The 27165-nt window shown below is 37.9% G+C and overlaps 1 long non-coding RNA gene across 2 annotated transcripts; it reads left to right on the top strand.

Moving 5' to 3' along the window:
- Positions 1–7637: 7637 nt before the first annotated feature.
- Positions 7638–26783, top strand: LOC143665288 (uncharacterized). Of its 2 annotated transcripts, none has more exons than XR_013166839.1 (3): positions 7638–7789; positions 9122–9340; positions 26624–26783. It is a non-coding gene; the product is annotated as an uncharacterized LOC143665288 (long non-coding RNA). The 2 variants fall into 2 exon arrangements; XR_013166838.1 differs by having other exon boundaries at positions 9125–9340.
- The last annotated feature ends 382 nt before the right edge of the window (positions 26784–27165 follow it).

The following is a 27165-nucleotide window of genomic DNA, read 5'->3' on the forward strand; positions in this document are numbered from 1 at the left end:
TGCTCCAATTACCCAATATCTTACCCTATTTCTATCTCCTGATGGTCTCAGGACCATCAGAATTTCATTTACCAATGAAATTCTCCAAGTTTATTCATTAATGTCAGTTCATATCAGTGAGACCATAAAGTTCTTTTCCTTTTGTTTCTGACTAATCTCACTCAGCATAATGTCCTTGAGGTCCATCCATGTTGTTACATACTTCATAACTGTATTCTGTCTTACAGCTGCATAATATTCCATCGTATGTATATACCACAGCTTGTTTAGACACCCATCTGTTGATGGACATTTTGGCTGTTTCCATCTCTTGGTAATGATAAATAATGCTGCTATAAACATTGGTGTGCAAATGTCCATTTGGTTCTTGTCCTCATGTCGTTTGAGTAGAGACAGCATATAGATGGGTCCCGTTCCCTAATCCATTCTGCCAGTCCATGTCCCCCGATTGGGAAGCTTAATACATCAACATCAGTGTTCTTACTGCCCGGGCTCTTTGCCTTTTCACTTTTATATGTCCTTCTAATTTTCCTTCTTTTTACCTTTACTCATGGTCTTCCTTTCTACATCTTCTCCACACCTCTCTCTTCTGCCTTCGTATCTGTCTCTAGTGCTCCCTTTAGTATTTCTTGCAGACCTGGTCTCTTGGTCACAAATTCTCAGTGATTTTCTCTCTGAAAATGTTTTAATTTCTTCCTCACTTTGAAGGACAATTTTGCTGGATATAGAATTCTTGGTTGGCAGTTTTTTTCTTTTAATAATTTAAATATATCATCCCACCGTCTTCTTGCCTCCATGGTTTCTGTTGAGAAATCTACGCATAGTCTTATTGGGCTTCCCTTTTATATGATTGATTGCTTTTCTCTTGCTGCTTTCAAGATTCTCTCTTTCTCTTTTGACCTCTGACATTCTGATTAATAAATGTCTTGGAGTACATCTATTTGGATCTATTCTCTTTGGGGTACACTGCACTTCTTAGATCTATAATTTTAAGTCTTTCATAAGAATTGGGAAATTTTCAGTGATAATTTCCTCCATTAGTTTTTCTCCTCCTTTTCCCTTCTCTTCTCCTTCTAGGACACCCACAACACATACATTCGTGCGCTTCATATTTTCCCTCAAGTCCCTGAGTCCCTGCTCATATTTTTCCATTTTTTCCCTATATTTTCTTTTTCTTGCCAGATTTCAGATTTTCCATCATCCAGTTCAGAAATCCTATATTCTGTCTCTCGAAATCCATCATTGTAGGTTTCCATTGTTTTTTTTTCATCCCTTCTACCATGCCTTTCATTCCCATAAGTTCTGTGATTTGTTTTTTCAGACTTTCGATTTCTTCTTTTTGTTCATTCCTTGCCTTCTTTATATCCTTCCTCAGCTCATTGATTTGGTTTTTGATGAGGTTTTCCATGTTTGTTCATATATTCTGAATTAAATGTTTCAGCTCCTGTATCTCATTTGAATTGCTGGTTTGTTCCTTTGACTGGGCCATATCTTCGATTTTCCTAGTGTGATTTGTTATTTTTTGCTGGCATCTAGGCATTTAATTACCTTAATTAGTTTATTCTGGAGATTGCTTTCACTTCTCTTACCTAGGGTTTTCTTGCTGGATGAATTTGTTGTCTATTTGTTCTTTGACATTCAGTTCAGCTTTTTCTGGACCTCTAGCTTAGGTTTTGTTTAACATAGGAGAATTTTTCAGTTCTTGTTTTCTTGTTCCTTGCCCTGCTTGTATGGTGCCTTTTTCTCCCCACCCTGAGGAGGGTCTACTTAGGTATTATAGACCCCAGCCAGATTTTCCCATACCAAACTGGCCTCCTATCAGGAGAAAAGAGTCACCTGCATCAGTTTTCCCTGAGGGTGAGACCCAGCAGGTTGACAGACTTTCCTGTGAAGTCTCTGGACTCTGTTTTTTCTTATCCTGCCCAGAATGTGGCGCTTGTCTGCCTGCAGGTCCCACCAGCATAAGATGATGAAGTTCCTTTAACTTTGGCAGACTCCCTGCTGGGGGTCTGGTGGAGACAGAGGAGAGGTTGTAGGCTGGGTTTAATAGCTTCAAATTACTAAGTCCTGGTGTCTGAATTCCTTGAAAGAGGGATTCCACCTCGGTTAGGCTTCACCCCTCCCCTGGGGAAGGCACACGTTCCAGACAAGCCCTCAAAACGAGTTTGTTTCTGCCTATGCCCTGGGCAGTTGCAGCCTGAGAAGTCCTGCCATAATATCCAAATGCAGTCAAGCCTTTGTAGAAACACAGCCAGAAAAACCTCTGTTTCCTTCTCTTTTTTTCCTTTTTCCATCAGCCTTGCCCCCTTGACGCTGGGGCAAAAATGAGCAACCTCTGCTTTAACCAGGTTCACCTGAGCTGGGGGCCTATTTTTAGTAGTCAGAATTTGTTAATTAATTCCACAATTGGCATTTGATTGGGCTCAGCCCCAGCTGCTGGCAAAGTATGTTTTCTTTCCCCTCTGGGAAGCAGCCATGGGGGAGGGGTGCCAGCTGCCACAGCTTGGGGAACTACGGTTCTGCGGGGGGAGGGGGGCCTCGCAGCTGGTCCAGCTGATCCAGACTGGGGTACGTTGTGTGTCTGGTCACTGATGTGGCCCCAGGAGCTGTTCTGTATTGTTTCTGGTTATTTACTAGTTGTTCTGGAGGACGAACTAAAACGCGCACATTGCTAAGCCGCCATCTTGGCCCAGAACCCTAGGAAGATATTTTTGTCTCAATGCCAGCTTTTAAAACCAATCTCTTGCTATAGCCACTCCATGGAAGGGGATTCATCACCATTCTAATATATTTTAGTATATTTTAGGATTTAGGAAAAAAAGATAGCATGAACTGACATCAAAAGTCTAATGTGCTTATTCATTAGGCCAGATTCTCCTAGAGCTTAAGAGAAATTTCTCCCTTATTCCTTAATAGGAAACTTTATAATTGTTTACAATAGATGTATATATATTTATATATGCAGGGCTGAAGCAGGCACAGTGTTCTTGTCCAGGGGCAGTGTGATGGTTAGGTTCTGGTGTCAACTTGGCCAAATGATTATGCCCAGTTGTCCGGTTGGGCAAGCATGGCCTGACCATTGCTGCAAGGATATTTCCTGACTGGTTAATTAAATCATCAGTCACTTGATTGCATCTGTGGCTGGTTACATCTGAGATCAGCTAAGGCCTGGTTTCCACAATGAGATAATTCAGTCAGTTGAAAGATTTTAAGGGAGAAGAGAAACTCTCACTGCTTCTTCAGCCAGTGAGCCTCTCCTGTGGAGTTCATCCAGACCCTCCATCGAAGCCACCAGCCTCATAGCCTGCCCTGCGAGTTCTGGACTCTTCCATTCTGACAGTTGAGACACTATTATAAAATTCATGCTTATTGTTGGTTCTGTTTCTCTTGAGAAAAGTGGGGACGTAAAATGTATAGTTATGGTCTGTCACACAGAGATAGCTACTACTGCCAGTAATCATTTAAAGGCACCTGTTGCCCACCCAACAAAGGCTGAACCCTTGGGCAGTTTAGGACTGACATGAATTTACTCACTTTGCCTTCAGATGTAGATAGAAAGATTACTTTCTTCTTTCCATAAAAGTAGCCTTTTCTTCCTCATCAAGGTCACATCTCGCTTAGCAGCACAGATAATCTCAATTTGCAATTAATAATATTTTAGTCTCTTGTTTTGTTTAAAACAAAAGGGTTTAAATGTTTAAGTTTAAATACTCAGTCTATTCAGAGTTAACTTTATTTCATGGCTAATTTGAATGGTCGCTTTTAGAAGATTCAGACTCCTCAGGCCCTTTGGCAAATGTTGAGTCTTTCAGGGTTTTCTCCCTCAGCTCCAGCCTCCCCAGGATGGCCACTCTGTATGCAAAATGGGCTTTCCGAGCCTCCTGGCAGCATGAGGAAGGGGTCCTCACACGACCAAGGCATCCTCGGGATCCATGCCCCTGCTGCAGAGTGGTTGAACTAACTAGCCCCATGTCAGGCTGTGATGAGAGTCGTTTCTGGGGCCTGAAGTCTCAGTCACTTTTCCCCTGCCTATAGGTACCCATGACACTCTCTCTGTTTTTACCTTCGTCCTCTGTCAGACCCGAACACAGTCAACACCTCTGTGCTCGCTCCCTGGGGTACATGGAAATTCCAGGGTTCCCAAAAACTATTATAAGTTCACAGAGAACCAGAAGGACTGCTACAGACCCCTCTGTCCAGCCCTTCCAAGCACTGTTGCTGGGCCACCACTTGTACCTTCCATGTCAGAGTGATCAAATACAAGGCTTCTTCTTAATGTTGCAGTGTCCCACAACATAACAAAGAAAGTTTACTACTAGTCTTAGTAATCTCAGGCTCCAGGTACTTATCTGAAAATTTCTGTAATCCTTGACACCTTATCAGCTTGGTCTCCTGTCTTCCCTAAACCTTGGAAGTAGATAGAGGGATCTCAGACATTTCTTCCTCTTTGTCAGTACTTCCCAACCCTTTTCATAACACACGTCAAATTTGATAGCATTTGTACTGCATACTGGAAGCCATCTATATGTAAATCGCTGAAATATCCATTAAATTTTTATATTATAGATTTATAATAATAGAACTAAAAGCAAAGTACTAGAAATGTTATAAACTTTTGAGTTTGTATAAAATACTGTGGTGGCTTGGAGCTACATATCCCAGAAAAATATGCCCTTACACATAATCCATCCCTATGGACGTAAACTCTTGCAAATAAGAATCTTTTAATTAGGTTACTAAGTTAAGGCATGGCCCACAACGGGTCAGGATGAGTCTTAATCCTTTTACTGCAGGCCTTAGATGGAAGGCACAGTGAGAAAGACAGAAGGAGCAGCCAAAAGCTGAATGTCGAGGGAACTTGGAAGAGAAGGGAGAAGCCAGAGGAAGCCATGATGGGTATTTCCATGTGAAAGAAAGCCAAGGACCAGAGATCACTGGCAGCCAGCCCCAAAATGCCACAGTCTACTGAGATAAAGCATTGCCTTAATAACTCCCTGATTTGGGGCATCTACTAGCCTCAGAACTGTGAACCAATAAAATCCTATTGTTTAACCCAACCCATTGCATGGCATTTGCTTTGGCAGTCAGCAAAGAAAAACAAACTCAGAGTAATATATTTTCCATTTATTAAAGAGAAATTTGAGCTGGATTCTTTGAGCATAAATTTTATAACAGATTTTATCCCTAAACTAGGCACAAGCCATTCCTGATTAAGTTTTTAATGATGTACTCTTCAAATTCTAGAAAGTCAACATTGATGAGAAACTTTTTTCTCACAAATGGGTGGAAATTTTAATCTCACCTTTTTAACATCAATGTTCTACAACCATTTAATATTTACAATATTTGAAATAAGAATCTGCCAGCTATTCCTTTTCTTTAGTTGACAAATGTGTGTCCTGCCTCTGCACCTTGTGCCTCCATCACAGCAGGCTGCCAAGCAGAGCTAGGCTGGCATGGCTGAGGCTGAAGCTCTGGCTGAGCCCTTGTTAGTGTCCTGACCTCCCTTCCCTCTCTTCACCGTCCCCTCCTGCCAGGGCCCAAGTCCCTGTTTTCTGAGCCTAGAGCTGCCTGGGCTGTTGGCACTCACAGCTCTAGAACCCCTGGGTGGTTAGTTGAAATTTGTGGTGATGATGCAAAAGCACTTCAAGTCCAATAAAACTTTTATCCTCATCAAGTATTCAAACTAGTGTTGAAGCTAATTTGCAGAATACACATGCATCGTTAGAGTAGTTACTCCATAGCAAGCTTGGGAACCATAAAAGGGTGCATCCACCACACATGGACAAAAATATCTGATATATGGGAAAACAGTCACAGCAGGGTGCATAGGAGCCTCCAGCAGACATTCCTACTGCTGAACCCTGAATGCAACCCCGGCATGACTTCCTCTTCACTCCATCCCCAGCAGCAACAAGGGCCTGCCAGAGGGCAGTGGCATACCCTGCTCATCAGCTGCCTGCTAAAGTGGAGCAATTCCTAGGCCACACACAGGAACAGTGCTTGATTCCATTCTGTTCAGGTCCCCAGACAAAACTGTTCATGCTCAAAGGCTACCAGCCAAGGGTCACCACCATCCCTGGGCATGCTGGGCTTTCCTGAAGACTAAGGGTCAAGAGATGCTTCTAATCCACTGGCAACACACAGATTGGGAAGCTCCATTCTGTTCTGTTCTTGCTTCCTCCTTAGACCTCAAACCTCCAGTCCTAAACAAAAAAAAAATGGGCAGTGGAGGTGAGTCTTTTAAGCACTGTATCAGAACTCTATGGTCTAAGGCCTCTGGGATCTCTTCTTGGCACGTAAAAGCAATTCTAAAGTTTTCCTTTAGACAGAACTTAGATTCCAACCCTATTGTCTTGCTAACTATTTTGAATTTCATAAGCTAAATATTTACATTTGCTTTTCATTTGCACTTCCAGTTTAAAGAATTCTAATGTCTCTGCTACCAAAGAAGTTGTATGTCTTGACCGATTGTGTAGAAGCAAGTACATGAAAATAAAAAGGAAAAATATTTGTGCAAAAATATTTCAGTACATTGACCCTGGTACACAGGCATTCAATGACTTTCAAGAAGTAGCTACAGCCTAACTTTCCAACCTCCCTCTCCCAACTCCTTGCCTAAAACCACTCAACATTCCTTTAACAGATATCATGAAGCCCCCTGGCTTATGATGGAAAGCCCTGGAAAACCTTTTCGTTTCACTGCATTAAAAAAAAAAAAAAATCCATTCATTTCCTTCAAGATCCATTTCAAGTCTATCTCCCATGGAGTATCTTGCCATATTTTTTCTGCTTTAAATTTATGTAGCTCTTTTTCTATAGAACCCCTACAAATTTTTTCCTACCTCTTCTGTATTACTACTTTACCTTGTACCAGAGTAAGTCACATATATTGGCTTATGAACCCTTTGAGTACAGGGATGATGTCCTGCTTACCTCTGTGACTACTAAATAATTATAGACAATCAGAAGTAGGCTCAGACAAATATAAAGGAAAAAATCACAGTAACTTAAGCACAAGGAGTATATTCTCTCTATTAGTTTTCTGCCCTACTATTTCTCAAATCTAACTTTCATCCTCAAAGATGCCTTGAGGCTGCTCCAGTTTTTCACATATGAATCATAAGCAGCAAGAAGAGATAAATAGGTGACTGAGGAAAAGAACACATTCATAGCTCCAAAAATCAAACCTTACTAAGTAAAAGGAAAATAAGCCATATACACATGCACACACACAAATCTCAAAATATACCTGGGAGAGAATTTATATAATTTATGCCCATTGTTTTGGGGGAAAAGGAGGTAAAAGACAGAAGGGAAATCGTCACAGGCAACCCAGGGACAAAGGATTTAAATTATTAGCATTGGTACTACCAAATCCATATTTGAGACAAATAGGAGACTACATGTAGCAATAATTTTTCACTCACAAAAGAGGTCCTCTGCACAGGTCGGAAAAGAAGTGAGAGATCTAGGAACTGGTGAGCATCCCTGATAACTGTCTCTGCCACCTCTCAGCTGAAAAACCCTAAAATAGGCTTGGAGATGACAGAAGAGGAAATAGGTTTCCTAATTAAAGGAAACTGGTTTCCTAAATGAGGTCATAGAACTCACCCACACTCTGTAATAGTGGAGCAGACATGGCGACCAGGCAGAGGGACCGTGAGAGAGCCCCTGCGTTCTTATAACCCCAAAATGGCTTAGAAGAGCAACAAAAAGTTTCCTTTGACCTGATCCTACCAAGGCTCAGCCTAGTTAAGAAATCCCAAAGAACCTAATAAGCCTGAAGGTCAGTGAATGTTTCCATTTGTGAAAGCAGCAGGAATGCAATATACCAGAAACGGGTTGGCTTTTACAATGGGGATTTATTAACCTACAATTGACAGTTCTTAGGCTCTGAAAATGTCCTATTCAAGGCATCAACAGTATGATACCTGGACTCTGAAATCAGGCTGCTGGCATCTAGGACACCTCTGTCACATAAGAAGGCACATGACCAGCATCTGCCGGCCCTTCTCTCCTGGGTTCATTGCTTTCAGCTTCTGGCCTCAGTGGCTTCCTCTCTGTTTGTGTGTGTGTGCCACTATCTTTCAACTTCTCTGGGGCTTCTCTGAGCATTTTGGGCTTTTTCTGTGTGCCCTTTATTCTCTTAAAAGAGGACTCCAGTAAGGGGATTATGCCGGTTTGAAACTGTTATATACCCCAGAAAAGCCATATTTTAATCCTGATCCAGTCTTATGGGGCCAGACCTATCGTTCAGGGTCAGAAAATTTGGATTGTTTCCATGGAGAAGTGGCACACCCAGTTGTCGATGTGACCTTTTGGTTAGATTACTTCCATTGTGATGTGAAACTCCTGATTGTGGGTATAGCCTTTTGATTAGAAAGATGTAACTCACCCATTCAAAGTGATCTGGATTAGTTTACTAACCCCTTTAAAAGGGGAAACATTTTGGAGAAACCTCAGATACAAATTCTTGGAGAGCAAAAGCAACAGAGCCAACACAAAACCCAGATGTTTAGAGATGCAGAGCCCAGCAGACATCACCATGTGCCTTCCCATGAGATGTTAAGTATGCCAGTTTGAATTTTTGGTGTACCCAGAGAAAAGCCATGTCCTTTAATCCTCACTCAGTATTCCTGAGTGGAGACTTTTTGATTATCCATGCAAATGTGATCCACCCAATTATGGGTGGTAGCTTTTTATTAGATGGTTTCCATAGAGATGTGTCTCCACCCATTCAAGGTGGGGTTGCTTACTGGAGCCCTTTAAGATGGAACCATTTTGGAAAAAGCTTTAAAGCCATGCGAGCCCATGCAGCCAGAGACCTTTGGAGATGAAGAAGAAAAATGCCCCTGGGGGAGCTTCATGAGATAAGAAGCCTGGAGAGAAAGCTAGCAGATGTCGCCATGTTCACCATGGGCCTTTCCAGTTGAGAGAGAAACCCTGAACTTCATCAGCCTTTCTTGAGTGAAGGTAACCTCTTGTTGGTGCCTTCACTTGGATATTTTTATAACCTTGCTTTAATTTAGACATTTTCATGGCCTTAGAACTGTAAACTAGCAACTTGACAAATTCTCCTTTTTAAAAGCCATTCCATTTCTGGTATTTTGCATTCCAGCAGCTTACCAACTAGAACACTAAGCAAGCCAGAACCTGGAGAGGGCCACAGGAAGCCAAGAAATGAAACCAAGGCTTTGGAAAAGTAAGTGAGAAACCCCCACAGGAAACAGAAGCTGAAAGGAAAGGAGCCCAGGAGAAAGAGACCAGCAGATCCCAGCCAGGTACCTTTCCAGCTGACAGAGGTGTTCCAGATGGCATCAACCTTTCTTGAGTGAAGGTAATTGCTTGATGGTGCCTTAATTTGGAGATTTTCATGGCCTTAGAACTGTAAATTTCTTAATGTAATGAATTCGCTTTTTAAAAGCCATTCCACTTCTGGTATATTGCATTCCAGCAGCATTAAAAAACTAATATAGGGATTAAGACCTACCTTGAATGGGGTGGGTTACATTTCAGCTGAAATAATCTAATCAAAAGGTTTTACCTACAATAGGTCTATACCCACAGGAATGGATTATAAGAGCATAGCCTTTTCTGGGGTCCATAAAAGCTTCAAGCTAACACAGTGAAATTGATAACAGAGAACATCTAACAGAACAGGTACCCAAATCCATTTAGGAAAGACCATGACTCAAGGATGATGGCAAGGATGGAATCCAGTGATGGAGATAGGCAAAAATGAGTCAGTATGACTGAGATGGCCAGATGCCACTTTAGACCTATGACAATCAAGGATAAGATGTCCCTTTCCTGTGGGTGCTTGGGACTTCTCGGGAGCTTAGATGCAAGATCAGTACAAAAGGACATGGGACAATGAATAATTAACTGAATGGAATTCAACTTAAATATTTAGTTCAGTTTAAAAAATAAAGTTACATTTTTCACACACATAGGGTCTTAAACATCCATATCCATCAAGAATGAAAGTGATTCTGCCAAGAAAGGGTGTGATGGAATGAGGTGGGGAGAGCTGAGAGGGATTCACAGAGAAGGTGGTACTTGGTCTGAGTTATGAGAACAGAGTAGATATTAACTTTGCTAACAAGATGGAGACACAGGAATATATTCATGACAGAGGGCCCTCATATATAGAATGGTGGCATTTCAAAGAGGAAAATAGAGTTCTATAAGAGTAAGGATCTGGGCTACTTCTATAGTTCTCACCCATCTTATTCCACAAGCTTTCTCCATTCACACTTTGGGTTAGTTTGTGCTGAGTTGTTATTATGATTTTGATATGAAAGTACTGGTTTATTGGTAGCACACTTAATGATTCTGAAGAAAAGGAAAATCTTGATGGAAAAAAAAAAGCAGAAATGCCTTGGTTACTGGCCAGAACAGGTTAAATGTTTCAGTTTATAGACTCCATTTGGGTGTTTACCTTTTCTTAAACTGGGGGGGGAAATGATCAAAACTGGATGCATTAGCCCCATCAGCCCAATCTTACCTGGATGGACAGATAGTTCCAGATTAATTTCCTCCAGGCACTCTTTGGGAGGTACTCTTCACATCGCCTTGCCTAAAGAGCTCACCAAACTTACACGGATCTAATGCAATTTGGGTTTTTTTATTTTTATTTTATTATTTTATTTTATTTTATCCTTTTGTTATCTGTCAGGGGTGGAGAAATACAGAGAAAATTATTTCTCCTTGGAGGTTCTAAGCATTTCTGTAACTGTGTGAACAACAACTCAAGAATATACCATCTTCCAGTATTAACTAGGAAAATTATCAGGGTGTGGGAAGACATGTTTTATCTATAGCACCTCAACTTTAGAGACCTACCAAGGACATGTTTGTGAATAAGCATACTGTTTTCAAGTACTAGTCATTGTTTATCAAATTTTTCCCCACAAAAAAAGTCAAATAAGAACTGTATTTCATGTGTACAGAGGCACATACATTCACAGAGATGCTAGCCATGCACATTTACAATGAAGTTAACCTTAAAGTGCACTCCAATAGAATATAAGACACTTGGACAAGTCATCCACTGAAATCCTATAAATTGAACATATATTTCTCTCCACTATCAAAATCCCTAAAATAATAATAAAGGAATAAAGAAGTTAAATGAACAAAAAAGGGCAAAAATACAAAGGTAACAGAAGAAGACATCAGGTGAGCAATGGCAAGAAAATTCTAGAAGATGGAGAACAGAGGAATGAGTGGTCATTGACTGCTCTGGTTATCTGTGCTCTCTAACAAAATATTCCCCAAAATGTACTGACTTAAAACAACTATTTTTTAGGCTCACCAATTCTTCAATTTGGGGATTTTAAAAGGATATGGCAGAACAAATTGTCACTCCTCCACAATGCCAGAGCCTCAGCTAAAAAACCTCAAAAGCTGGGGATAACTCAGTGACGGGGAGCTGCAGTCATCAGAAGGCATTGTCACTACAAGTCTAGCAGTTAATGTTGACTACCTAGCTAGGGCTTTAGCTTAGGCGCTCTGCTGGAACACCTACATGTGACTTTTTATGTAGTCTGGATTTCCTCAAAGCATGGCAGCCTTGGTTTTCTTACAAGACAACTCAGGGATCCAAAGGCAAATGCCCCAAGTTACCACACAGAAACTTTATCAACTTTTATGATATACTCTCAGAACCCACTTAGTATCATTTTTACTACACTCTATTGATCAAATAGTCACTAAGTTTGGCCCAAATTCAAGAAGAGAAAATATAAAGTTCCACCTCTCAATGGGAAGTGTCAAAGTATTTGCAGATTATGTTTTAAAACCATCACACTGACTTAGCAGAGTGGAAGAAGCTGAAATTTTAGAATTTGTAAAGGAGGCTGCAAATGAAAACAAGCCAATCCATGCTGTAGTATTTCAATATGTCTCAGGAATTAAATTAGTTAGATACCAAGATGGTAGGGCAAGGGCAGGCGAAGGATGAAGCTGAGAATAGGAAGACTAGTTGAACCTCTGTATAAGGAGCATTTAGACCTCAAGATTCTTTCCCCAACTGGCACAGAGTGACCATCAACCTATTCTTTCCCCAGCAGGAGAAGGGACATTTGTTTTCTGGAGCAGCAATTCTCAAAATGTGGGGGTCTACAAAACTATCCTTATATTAATACTAAAATATTATTTTCCTTTTTCACTCTCATTAGTGTACAGTAGACTTTTCCAGAAGATATATGCAAAGCAGATATGAGAATTCAGCAGTCTTCTAAGTCAGACACTAAAAATATTTGCAAAAACGTAAAACAACGTTAATCTTCTCACTAAACTATTTACTTGTTGATTTAGAAAACAGAATTTTTTTGAAATATATGTTATTTACATAAAATACAATGGGCTTAAAAAAATACAATGGGCTTATTTTTATTTTCTAATGAATGAATAATACTCTTAAATTCTCTGCTTCAATTTCTAACATGATAAACATTGATACATATAACCACTATAAACAAAAGCTCTTTATGGGCTGCAAAAATGTTTAAGATTGTGTAGAAGGGCTTTGAGACCAAAGAATTTGAGAACCATTGCTCTAGAAGACTGAATTTGAGAGACCCTGGATTTGAGAATATCATGAACAGCAGAAGGCAAAGGTAAGGCACCAAACCACAAGAGAAGAATTTAGAAGAGTCTATACACTGATCTATAGAACCCCTTAATCACTTTTTCACATTCAGCACCCAGGTGTCTAAAAGCCAAGATAATATTAAAAATTTTTGATTTTTTAAAAAAGATAAAGTTAGAAAACAGTAGAAAGGAAATTTTTAAAAAAGAAAAAGTCAGAAAGCAGTAGAAAGGAAATTATTAAAGAAATAATTCAGAAAAATTTCCCAGAGCTGAAGGATATGAATTTCTACTTAAAAGAGGCTCACACAAGTACAAGACTACAGGGAAGAAAGAAAAAGTCATATACATAGAATACAGACTCAAAATGTCATCATAACATCACTGGGATAATTGAATAATGCCTTCAAAAGTTTAAAAAAAAGATGATTTCCAATTTGGAAGTCTATTAATCAACTGGAAGATATTAAATGGTTCTACAAACCTTCTTTCTCATGCACCCATTAATTAAGATCACTAGAGGAAATGCTCTATCAAAATGCGTGAGTAAACCAAGAAAGTAACCAAAGGCCCAGGAAGTAATAGATTCAATATTTCTGATGAATGTCTAAGGGAATGCCAGAGGGGCAGCTATGCTATGGGTCTACAAAACAATCCATACTGAAAGAAAGCAAAAAAGGTACAGGAGAAATATCCCCAGAAAAAAAGCTGAAAACTGTGTTCAGAGGGTTTGGCATATACATGTAAAACTAAGAAGATGAAAATAAACAATTAATAACTCCAAGTAAACAAAAAGTCATATGGAAGGAAATGGAATTAAAACACTCTACATGGTTCAACTCTGGACAATATTTACATAATCATAATAACCACTAAGTATTGGTCAATTATTTTATATAATTATTTGGAGAATAAGAATGGAGAGGAAACATGTGGGGTTAATGGGGGAAAAAAAAGAGGTGAATCTGTAAGTTCCATAGTAGGAAATATTGTTTAAAATTAAAAAAAAAAAAAGGTAATATAAGCATATTATTTAGGATTGTAGAGGCAAATATCAGAATGATAGAAAAGACTAAATTAGTTGCTGCTGGAGAGTGCAACTTTGGAAAGGAGTAGAAAAGCATTACTTCTTGTTATACATTATTATACATTTTATCTTTAAACTATTGACATGTATTACTTTAACAGATTAAAATCAAAGATTATGATAGAATTGGGACATCACCATTTCTTTTTTTTATTATTACTTTTTTTATTTTCTTAAAATACCAAAAAACCTGCAAACATTTGTAACTTTTGATCATTCCGTTCTACATATATAATCAGTAATTCACAATATCATCACATAGTTGCATATTCATCATCATGGACATTACTGTTCCTGATGTCTCAAAACACAACTGTTTTGAAAACACTTAAGAATTAATAGCAATAGGCATTGATCATCAAAGACTTCTAATGTGACAAGAAGAGACAGACAACCAGATTTTGGGTGTTTCCTTACAGAAAAGCCTAAGACCTGGCCTCAACCTTAAATAAAATCTGAATCTGAACAAGACTTTAGACCCCACTACCAACTCACCAGAAATACAGTGGACATAGTTTAATACATGTACCTAGTTTAAATGTTAAATGTACATAGTTTAAATGTTAAATGACAAATCCTGACTATGAAAAACTTTACAGAACAAATAGTCCCTCTTCTTTAACTAACAATGGGAGGGAAGATGGAGGGGAAATCAATGAACTAAAAGCAGCTTAAGAGACAGAAAAACAATTGCAATGTGTGGTCCTTATTTGGATCCCTTTAAACAAACCTTATACATACACACACACACACACACACACACACACACACACACACACACACACACACACACACACACACACACACACACACACCAAGGCAGGAAAGAGCAAATTCCAAAAGACCATATGGTCATACATATATGACATTTATGAGAGATTGGATATCTGAACACTGACTCCCGTAAACTACTGCCACCAGACTGCCTCACTCAAATTCTATTCATTCTTGCCCTATAAGAAAACAGGAATAACAGAGGATGAAGTCCCTCTGCTAGAATTCAGCTGCAGTTCCCATAGTCCAGCAGTAACTTCCCCCACTCACCACTCTAAGAGATGCTGTAAGAATCATGGGCAGTGTTTTTTCTTGCTTACTCTTGAGTTGTGGGTTTCCCCAGTAAAGCCTCATTACCCAAATGGTATGATCTTTGGAATTCATCCTTCCCTGCCTCGCACAACACATCGGTAACCATAAAAACACAGAAAGGTTGAAAATAAAAGTCTGGAGAAAATAAAAACAGTGAAAACTAAAAGAAAGCAGGTTTTGCTTTATATTAGGCAAAATTAACCTGAAAGCAAAAAGCTTCATCACAGATAAAGAGAGTTACTTCATAGAGAGTAAAGGATGCTATAACAATTCTAAATATGTATACATCTAAGGACATAGCTGTGAAAAATATACAACAAAGTTGACAATTACAAGAAATAACTGATACATCCACAATCACTGTGGAGATTTTGACAAACCCGTCTCAGTGAACACTAGATCAGATAAACACACACACATACAATTGTAAAGGAAACAAAATACTTGAACACATAAACAAACTTAACTGGGTGTGAGGGTAGTTCAGTGGTAAAATTCTCACCTGCCATGCGGGAGACCCAGGTTCGATTCCCAGCCCATGCACTTCCCAAACAAATAAACAAACAAACAAAAGCCAAAGAAGCAAAAATTCAACAACTGGTGCTTGAATTAATAAGGGGATACTCACATGGAAAAAGAATGAAATCTGACCCCACCATACAGCATACCAAAAAAAACACTGTGAAACTTAAACCCTATGACCAAAATTGAAAATAGATATTTTTATCCACACATGGAGCATTTATCAAAAAGTGGACCAGATACAAGCACAGAATATAGATCTCAATAATTTTAAATGATCAGTATTATATATATATATATCACATTCTTTGACCACCATGAAATTAAGTTAGAAAAAAATAACAAGATGATGACAACACATGTAAAACACAAAGATTTTGAAAATTTGAAATACATATTTAAATGGCTCCTAGATTAAAAAAATAAATTCCATTTTAAGTTAGAAATACTTAGACCTGAATAATGAAATACGTGTCTATATAACACACACACAGCCTTATAAAACTACACAAGTTATAGTATAATAGAGTAAAAGACAGACAAATTAACAAGCTAAATATTCAGACTAAGAGTAAAACTGCTAACATTTACTGAATGCTTACTCTGTACTGGACACTGTTCCAGGTGTTTTACATAAACTACTCATTTAATTGTCCTAACAGCCCTCTAAGGAAGAACTGTTATTATAACTTTCCCCTTTTTACAAATAAGGGAATTGAGCATAGAGAAAGTAAGTAATTTTCCTAAAATAACACATCTAGGAGATGAAAATTGGAATTTGAAACCTGGTAAAGCCCATATTTTTAACCACCATGCTATACTGAAATAGCCATTGAAATTACAAAAAGAACAGCAGAGAAAACACAAAGAAATTTAAAGGAAGGAAATAATAAAGATGCACCAATAATGAAATAGAAAATCAAGGGAAAATAAAGTATCATCAAATTCAAAAGTGGCTTGTTAAGGGTTAACAAAATAAACCTCTGGTAACCTCTCTAGAAATTGGAGGGAAAAAATAAAATCCCAAAAAGATTTCAAATCATACCTGTAAGACTGTAAGAAAATAAAAAGCCTGATAATACCAAGTGTTGAGGAAAAAAACATTCACACCTGTTAGAAATATAAAGCATACAGTCATTGTGGAGAACAACTTGACAGTGTCTAGTTTATGTTAAGAGACTATTCATTTAAATTTAGCAATTCCTTTCCAAGGTACCTACCATGGAGACACTCTTATACAGGTGGCCAATGAAGTAGACAGGTACTAGAATGTTTCTGGCAGCCATAGCCATAATACCACAAAATCAAAAAACAACTTAAATTTCTATTAATAGAAAAATGTTAAAATGAGCCATAATGTATATTGTAGTATTCCAGTGACAATGAATGAAATAATAAAAATGAATGACCCAAAGCTAATTGATGAACATGGGTAAATCCCAGGAATAAAATGTTGAGAAGCATATAATACCATTTAGGTGAAGATTAAAAGCATGTAAATACTGAATATTGTTCTACAAAACCAATTGTTTATGAAATACAATTATATAAGCTATAACGATAAACTTTATTAATGAAAATAATGATAAACTTCAAATTCAGAAGAAAAAAATCTTATATAAACCCAAATTCTAGCAAAGGCTATTAAGCTGGGCCCTACAAAAATGGAAGACTGCCCTGAACTAAAGCTGCCTTTGTGTCAGTATGTCATCTATGACAAGAAGTTAGCATATTTTAGTTGCAGATTGTTCATTATTCAAGAAAAGCAACTTGTACAGGATATAGCCTCTTCTAAGAGACCGAACTATGTGGTCCCAGTGTGGTGGTTCAGATGTAACATCTAACTAATCATCATACAGGGACAGATTTCATTCAATTCAGGACCTGCAGCCAAGGGAAAATTCCATAGAAAAAGGGAACATTCACAAGAGACCATTCTGAGTGCTAATTGATTATGATCAGTCAGACTAAAATGCAGATATTTTATCTATAAGAATAAATTATAGTAAAACAAAATCCCCCCCCCCAAAAAAAATGGACAGCACAATACTACCTAATTGTAGTGTAATTATGTTAAAACACTGAATGAAGCTGCATCCGAGCTATAGTTGTTTTTTTTATTATATATTTTTGTATTTTTTATTTTTATTTTTATTTTTTCTCTATATTATCATTTTATTTCTTTTTCTGTTGTCTTGCTATTTCTTTTTCTAAATCGATGCATATGTACTAAGAAATGATGATCATACATCTATGTAATGATATTAAGAATTACTGATTGCATATGTAGAATGGAATGATTTCTAAATGTTGTGTTAGTTAATTTTTTTTAATTAATAAAAAAAAAAGAAAAAAAAATCCCAAATCATTACAATTTAACTTTGAGATGGAATAAAATATTCAGGAACATCATCGACTATCTAGATACATGTACCATTTCCCCTTGCGTAAACCAATTGATATTTGGTATTATACTTATCAGGGATTAGCATCTGACCTTATCACCACCTATAGAGGTTTGAAACTGTATATACCCCAGAAAAACATGTTCTTAAAGTTAACCCATTCCTGTGGGTGTAAACCCATTGTAGGTAGGACCTTTAGATGAGGCTACTTCAGTTAAGGTGTGACCACCTCACGCAGGATTGGGCTTAAGCCTATTACTGGAGTCCTTTAAAAGAGGAAGGAAATTCAGACAGAGACCGCAAGAGAAAGCTATAGAAGGCACACCAAGAGGCTGGACATTGACAACCCAGAAAAGAAGAGAGAGACCAGGTGACACCACCATGTGCCTTGCCATGTGACAGAGGAGCCAAGGATTTCTGGCAGCCAGCCATGTAATGCCACAGTCTTGGGGAGCAAGCATCTCTTTGATGATGCCCTGATTTGTACTTTCTTTTGGCCTCAAAACCACAAGCTAATAAATTCCCATTGTTTAAGCCAACCCATTTCACGGTATTTGCTTAAGTAGCCAAGGAAACTAAAACACTGCCAATGAAGTACCAGGAGATATTTTCTGATACTTCTGGGACAGAAGCTGTTGAAGTTGAGAGGATGTAAGATCTGGAATGAGTGCTGTCTAATGCCCGAAGGAGCAAGATTGTCTGAGAAAGGAGCCCAAGTGGAGGGGCACTGACTGATGGAAAGAACTCGATCCCTTTTCCATTGTTTGATCCCCTAATCAAGTCATTGAGATTCCCACAGAAATCTCTCAATCTTTTATATACCAGTTTGGGGAGAGGCAGTTGGGTTTTCTTAGTCAAAACTGAAAAGGTCTTAAGTGATTACAAAGATAAAGGATAAATGAGGAGGTTTACCTTTAGCAAGCAGTGGTCTGCCGAGCCTTTACCTCAGTCCAGCTCCCCACAATGAGGAGTCACAAAGCTGGCCTCCAGCTATATGTATTTGTGTAAGCTAGTTATTTATCAGTTGTATCCTCCATATTAACATCTGTTCTGCTGCTAAAGCAGTATTAGGTAACAAACGTCCTTAAAAACTCTTGTTGCACACGCAAAAAAAAAATTGTCACAGGAGCATGAAGCATCTTCCTTTGGAAATATTCTTTGACATGGTTGTTCCCAAAATCTGCTTACATATTAGAATTGCCCAGGAAACCTTTTGAACTGCCAATGCCCAGGTCACAATTAAACTGCAATGTCCAAGAGTGGGAATCAGGCATCAGTGTGTTTCTTAGATTTCCCAGGTAATTCTAAGGTACAACAAAATTTGAGAACCACTATTTTAATAGCATTTCCTTGTTTCTGCATATTTTCACTTATCTTCAAATTGAAAACTCTGGGATTATTTTTTCGGTTTGCTTTATCAAAACCCATATCTTTCCCTTTCTTCTCTCATTAAAACAATGTCATTTTTAAAAAGAGAACAGAAGAATGTGTTATTGGATATTTGGTTACTTTTTCCATTTGACTATGCTTATGAGAATTTAGGAACTGCTCTCACCTCAGAAATTCATAAATTTGCCAGTCTTTGCCTAAGTATATGCACCCCTGCCAAATGCAGAGACAGGATGCTTTGGATTTAATTTCTTTGAGTAGGACTTTGTACCCACTGGAATTACATGTCATTTTAAAAGAATTGCTCTAAAAAGAATGATTAAATATTTAAGCATTAGGGTCTATTAAATATTAACCCCAAAGGAAGAGGTAGAATTTTTGAAAGAATCTTGATACAAATACAGAGAAGAGACATTCATAATACTTATGTTTCAAGAGAGATTGTTTGGAATATTTTCAAATGAGGCCAATGATCTTTTAGAGACTCTCAGGTTATAGCATTGGTCCTAAGACAGTATGTTCAGGAACATGCCAGTTTCTCTTTGTATTAAGAGGAGTTCACCTTTAGCCACATATGTAGTCAAACTCTCACTTAAATGTTCCTTCTTACCATTCTCCTTATTATTTTTTAATCAAATTTATCAACATTCCTGTCAAATATTTTAGGTAAAAATACTTCCCATTATGCATATTTTCTCAAACAGAATCTTTAGTTTCTTGGCAAGGATGTGCCAAAAGTTATTGCAAGATCCAAACGCCTGGAAAAGATTATAACAGCACATATTTACCGAAAGGAGTTTATATCTATTTACAACAATTTTATATTACTGAGAGTGATTTTTCCACAATACAAGTAACACTGGTAACAAGCTATTTATCAACATAGCTCCCTTTAAAATGTATTTTACTAGGTTATTATGAGTCTTTTTTACATACTTTAATACTTACTAATAAATCCCAGATATCATACTCCCTGTCCTCCAAGAGCTTATAGCCAGAGGACACAAGAGGCCTGATGCAGATCAAAATCATCAACAGCAAATATTTGAGTACCTACATTATGCAACATATTTTCCTAGGGATGAGATACTAAGAACTTCAATGCCATTACTAGGTTGGGGAGAGTCACTGGGCCTTGAGTGAAGACTGAGCTTGAACACAGAAAGCTGCTAAGCGAGACAATCAGTAGAAGGAAATGAGTAGAGAGATGAAAGTATATGTCATAATAGCAGGTATCTGATAGTTGTCTGCTGAGCTTCCATTTCTTTCAATTTTGGTAACTGCATCCCAAATTTCTTTTAACTAACCACTCCTTTTTTCACTCTCAGACTGCCACAGTTTATGGATGCTGACAGAACAAACAAAACTGTGGGGTCAGAGTCAAAAGACTTGATTACTTAGAGCAATAGCAAGTGCCAGAATATCCAGTTTCTTGTGCTAGTTCCCTGCACATCAGTTCCCAGAGGGCAATGCAAAGACAGCCAATTGACGACTACACAACCATTGATAATGGATAGTGAGCATACCTTCCTTTGCACAATTTACAAGACTGTAAGTAAACTTGCCCTTTGTTCTGGAGATATTATATCTTCCAAGGATTTTTCTATAAAAACGTAGCCGAAGTGCTTCTTCTTTCAATGCATGCAAAAATAAAAGACACGCTTGGAGAATTATCTCCCAACACATAGATTTTTGGGTTTTGAGTACATTCTTCCCAAGAAAGTATATTGAGTATTCAGCCTTTCAATTAAAGACTATTAGAAGTCATTTGACATACATGAATGGCAAGGAAGGTATTACTTTAATTCTCCAATGAAAAATAAGGACAAGAACATGTACATTAGGTGCTATACTTAACCATGCCTTAGAAAAGCATGGAAGCTATCTTAGTTTTCTAGGATGCTTAAGCACAACCATGAAATGGGTTGGATTAAACAATGAGAATTTATTAGGATACAGTTTCTGAGGCAAGAGGAAAGTAAAAATCAAGGCATCACGTAAGCCTTTCTCCCTAAAGACTGTGGTGCTCTGGGACTGGCTGCTGGCAATTCTTGGCTCCTCTGACACATGGCAAGGCACATGGTGGCATCCTGGTCTCTCCCTTCTCTTCCAGGTTCTGTCAATGCCCAGCCTCTTCTGTGCCTTCTGTAGCTTTCCCTATCTCTGTCTGAATTTTACTCTGCTTATAAAAGACTCTAGTGATGGATTAAGACCCATCCTGATTGAAGTGTGCCACACCTTTTTAACTGAAATAACCTTATTAAAACTCCTGTTTACAATGAGTTCACCCCCACGGGAATGGATTAAATTTAATAACATTTCTTTCTGGGCTACATACACTTCAAATCATCGTAGAAGCCTTACTAAGAAATTTTGCCCAAGACAATGATCTCTAAACTTTAACACTTGAGTGTTGCAGATGTCACAGCATGAAACAGCAAGCACTCAATTTTAAGAAATCATCTTTTCTTTGCTAAGGTAGAAAAAACAGTGTCTTCTGCATTTTAAAAAATAATCTATTTCATTTGCCAGGTCACTTTCAGTTTCATTTTAAAGATGAGTACGCATTGTAAAAGTAAAACATCATTTTCCTCATTTCCTTTGATAAAATAACTAAAGGAAACATGTATTTGAAAGAGGTAGATTTAATACAAATAAATTCCTACTTAATAATGTGGGCAATAAACTGAGAGAATCTATTACCTTAAAGGTGTGGGATTTAGTTTGTCCTCCAGGGCAGCTAGTAAACAGCCAGGAACTGTCTGGACAACAGTTTGGGGGACTTCCCTGACCAGACACATACCGCATACCAGCCAGGAACAGACAGAAAGGCCCAGATCACAGCACAAAACTGTAAGTAAATGTCCATGCTGTGGAGGCTGGCACCCCTCCCCCATAGACCCAGCAGCCTATCTTGGAGTCTCTCCACAGTGAGAAACAGAAGCTCTGTCTACTAAGAGACCAGCTGTTTCAAATACACAGAGGAAGGGAAATAGAGCTCAACCAAGCTCCAATTGTGGATTTGATTAACAAAATTGGACTGCTGAATAAGCTACAAGCATAAAAAAATCTGTAAGGCAAACACAAGAGAAGCCAGGAGGTCTCTTCCCAGAAGTGAGGAAGCAGGGCTGACAAAAAAGAAGGAAAAGGAAAAAATAAACAGAAGCTTTTGGAGCTGGCTGAACACAGAATACTGGAAAATAGATCTGCCCCAGGAAAAGGAGCAGGTAGAGATGGTTACCAAATTTTGCTCTTGATTGGTGAACCTGGGAGTTGGAAACCATATCTGAAAAGGATTTTTTCTTCTTCTTTTTTTTTTTTCACTTTTTTAGTAGCTCATTAAAGTAAGCAGCAGTCATTCTCAGTTTTCAGCCTTGCCTGTGGCAAGGGTAGACCTAAGGAATGCCAGAAAGACAAAGTAATAATCAGGTGAAGGAGATAATTCCCTAAAGGACAGATCTTCCCAAGGAAATCATCGGGGGAGTGGGCAGCCAGGGCCCAGAGCAAGTGGCAACTGTCATTCAGAGAACTAAGACCCAGGGGTTGGAATATCAGCAGTAGTTTCAACCTACCAAAACCGGAGACCAGTTGTCTCAAACACAACCATTTCAACCTGCAAAAAGTGGAGCCAAGCCAATCTCAAACCACATTTCTTAGGAAGGGGGCTGCTTAAGAGACCTGTAATATTCCCAGCTTCAAGAAAAAGGGGACTGAAGAGTGGCTTCCTCACCACAAAAAGAGAAGGGTTAAGTCCAACACTGGCCTTGACTGTTATTTAGGGAATTCAGATCCCAAAAAATGAAAACAGAAAAGTTTAAGCCTGCCTTCATCCTCATCTTCTGTCTCAACCCATGCCCTTAACCAGGACAGGGTTTGCTGAAAACTAAAGGCACAGTTCCACTTTATACCAGTGGGGAACAGTGGGTTGACAAGTGCCATTTGCTGGATGGGACAGGAAAAGGACAAAATTAAGAACTTTCAAAGGAAATATTGGTACCCTGCTGGGTCTCATACCCAGGGAAACTTGATACTGATTACACCCTCTTCATGAGTCCTGGACCTGTCCTGTCTGGGAAAATAAGAAAATAAGAGGGGAAAGAAATACAAAATCAAATAAAAGGAACAGCAGATCAACAGTTCCTGAGGAGGAAGAGGGAAGAGAGAGCTTTCACTTGGGGGTGGTGTTGGTGAAATAACTGCCCCCCGCACATACACACACAAAAGGCAATCTCACAAAATTTCATATAGGCAGGGGAAGAACTAGAAAAATTAGAGCTGAAAAATACTGATAAGTTAAACAAAAGCTATGCCAAAGGTATAGAATAAGTTGAACTGAATTTCAAAGATCAGATAGAGAACAAAACCAACCAACAAGAAAACCCTGGGCAAAAGAGGGGAAATGATCTCCAAAGTAAACTAATCATATGCCTAGGCACCAGCAAAAAAATTGAAATCATATTAAGAAGCATGAAAATATGGCCCAGTAAAAGGAATAAATTGACATTTCAAATGAGATACAGGAGTTGAAGCAACTAACAAATGATTAAAGATGTTCAAACAAATGTTCTAGTCAGTTCAATCAGTTAAAAAAAAAATGTGGCAAAAGAGATGAAGGATATGAAGAAGACATTAAATGACCATAGAGTAGAATTCAAAAGCTTGTAAAAACAAATGACAGAACTTACAGGAATGAAAGGCACAATAGAAGAGGTGAAAAACACAATGGAGACATACAACAGCAAACTGGAAGAAGGAGAAGAAAGGATTAGTGAATTAGAGGACAGATATCTGAAATCCTATTCAAAAACCAAGAGATAAGTGAAAGAAAGGAAAATATGAGCAGGGTCTCAGAGAGTTGAATGACAACATGAAGCACATGAATATACATGTTATAGCTGTCTCAGAAGGAGAAGAGAAGGAAAAAGGAGCAGAAAGAATAGTGGAGGAAATAATCACTGAAAATTTCCCAACTCTTATGAAAGATATAAAATTACAGGTCCAAGAAGTGCAGCATGCCAGAAAAAGAACAGATCTAAATAGACCTATGCCAAGATACCTATCAATCAGATTGTCAAATGTCAGAGACAAACAGAGAATTCTGAAAGCAACAAGAGAAAAGTGATCCATTGTATATAAGGGAAACTTGAGAAAATTAAGGGCAGATTTCTCAGCAGAAATTATGGTTACAAGAAGGCAGTGGTATGGTATATTTAAGATACTAAAAGAGAAAAACCGCCAACCAAGAGCTCTATATCTGGCAAAACTGTCCTTCAAAAATAAAGTGGAGTTTAAAATATCTACAGATAAACAGACACTGAGATATTTCATGAATAAGAGACCTGCTCTATAAGAAATACTACAGGGAGGGCAAAAGGCAGATAGGAAAAGACAAGGAAGAGAGATATGAAAAAGAATGTAGAAATGAAGATTATCAGTAAGGGTAACTGAAAGAGTAAAAAGAGAGAGAAAAATAAGATATGACATATAAAATCCAAAAGACCAAATGGTTGAAGAAACTACTGCCTTTACAATAATAACATTAAATGTTAATGCATTAAATTCCCCAATCAAAATGCATAGATTGGCAGAATGAATTTTAAAAACAGGATCCATCTAAATGCTGTCTACAAGAGAGTCACTCTAAACCAAGGGCAAAAAAGATTGAAAGTGAAAGAGTGGTAAAAGATAGTTCAAGAATATAACAGGCAAATTAGACTTCAAATGTAAAACAATTAAAAGAGACAAAAAATGACTCCATGTATTGATAAAAGGGACAATTCAGCAAGAAGAAATAACAATCATTCATATTTATGCAGCAAGCCAGAGTGCCCCAAAATACATAAGGCAAACACTGACAACACTAAAGGGAGACATAGACACCCCTACAATAATATTTGGAGACTTCAACATACACTCTTATCAATGGATAGAAAATCCAGAAGGAGGTTCAGTAAAGACAGAGAACTATTCTGAATAATATGATAAAATGAACTTGACTTAGAGACATTTACAAAATATTGCACCCACAACAACAGGATATACCATTTTCTCAAATGCTCCTGGGTCACTCTCCAGGATAGACCATATGTTGGGTCACAAAGCAAGTCTCAAGAAATTTAAAAATATAAAAATTATATGAAACACTTTATTGGCTCATAACAGAATGAAGTTGGAAACCAATAGCAGGTGGAAGGATGGATTCACAAATATATGTAGGCTAAACAACACACTCATAAACAATAATGGGTCAAGGAAGAATTACAAGAGAAATCAGTTAACAAATTGAGACAAAAGAAAATGAGAACATAACATACCCAAACTTATGGGATGCAGCAAAGGCAACACTATTCGGGAAATTTATTACTTCTAAACACCTACATTAAAAAATAGTCAAGCCATTAATTAAGGCTTGGCATTTTCTCTAAACTTTTGGCAGAAAATTAACCCACAAATTGTTTGCAGTATCCCTTAATTTCCCTTTGGAATTTTGGGGAAATAATGATGCTAAGAATGAAATGAAACTATATATATGCAATCATCTAGCTCAGTGCTTGGACCACATCGACACTTGGCTGAATTTGAAAAATAGTAATAACTTATTTTATTAAACCAGTCATAAACTTCTTTTCTTTACTTTGGAGTTGCTGAGAGAAGTTAACTTGTCTATTCGTTGCTTCATTTTCTTCTATGTGTCCCAGCCCAAAATTGTGGCCCAGTTCTAAATAAATGTAACTCAGATAGGAGAAGGAAAGCATGCATAAGCCTACTACACCCAGCATAAGGAAATGAACTCAAGGAATTCAGCTCAACTCTCTATTCTAAACGAAAGAAAAATTGTCATCTTTCAGAAATAAGACAAGTCTAACATTGGGCAGCAGGATGTAAAAAATAACATGAACACACACATCCTCCTTCTCCAGACCTAGCCATAATAGAATTAAAAATCCTTAAGAGCACAGTGGACCCATGGAATCATGACTAATTGATATTACTGACTTAGGAAGAGAACCGTGAGCTCCTTTCATCCAGGAAATGACTTTAATATCTTTGCAATCTTTCACCTAAGAAATGAAAGAAAATTCTCAGAGCAAGTCACCTGCATTAGGAAAGGCTTGATTTTTCAAAAGATTAATCCTTAATTGATAAGGTTTTGTTCCATGGATTCTAAATGGAAAAAAACCTTCCCAAACAAGATGTTGGATTCCTCCTTATTCACAACTCAGTTGGCTTAACGGCACACTTTTTATGTTCCCCTTAACTGTCTGTGAGTTCCCACGTTTTATTTAGCCATTTTGCTTTGAAACAGGCTTCATTCTGCATCACAACCAACTGAAATTTGCATGTATTTTCAGCATTATTTTTCTTAATCTTATTTTTGAAAACACTGTTGTCCTAGATTCTACCCCACTTTGGAGCCCATGTTTATGCTTTAAAACTGATGAGGTAGTTTATTTCATCTTGCTTGCTTTTGCCTCCTGACTTTATGTTTTGTTGGAAATAAATCCTCATGTTAACAGTATGTCATATTCTATTTCAGATGCAGTGAAGAGAGAGAATGCACTGAAGCTATCAATTTATACAGGATCTATTCAGACCTTCTCTGTCTCTCTCTTACCAAAAGAACACTCATTTCCTAGTTGCAGGGCATTTTTCTTTATCCAACAATTGTGATTTCTCCTTCTTTAAAATAATTTTCAGGAGTGGTTAGAAGCTGAACTGGCTACCTCCAGGTTATTTTATTACCAACTCTGCTCTATCTGGCAGCAGAGAAAAATGTCCCATCCATAAAGGATGTGTTTTCACTAATATTATTCAGTCTTTACTCATGCACCAAAGGCTTCCCTGCCTATCCTTCTTCCTTTACCAGCCCCATGAAGAAAATGCCCAATGATGGGGTTCTGGATGGAGGGGAAAATCAATGGCAGCAAGAGAGCTGTGTCCATAAAGCAACATGCAGTCAGGAGGTTGTTTCTTAGCAAAGGGAAAGAGAATTGAGTAATGTCTTTATTTAAACTTTTGATTGACCTTTCTGAGGGATATAAATTTGCTTTTCTTTTCCCTAGTGTTTTTCTTAAATGT

Source organism: Tamandua tetradactyla, chromosome 21, assembly GCF_023851605.1.
Source record: "Tamandua tetradactyla isolate mTamTet1 chromosome 21, mTamTet1.pri, whole genome shotgun sequence".
Classification (NCBI taxonomy): Eukaryota; Metazoa; Chordata; class Mammalia; order Pilosa; family Myrmecophagidae; genus Tamandua; species Tamandua tetradactyla.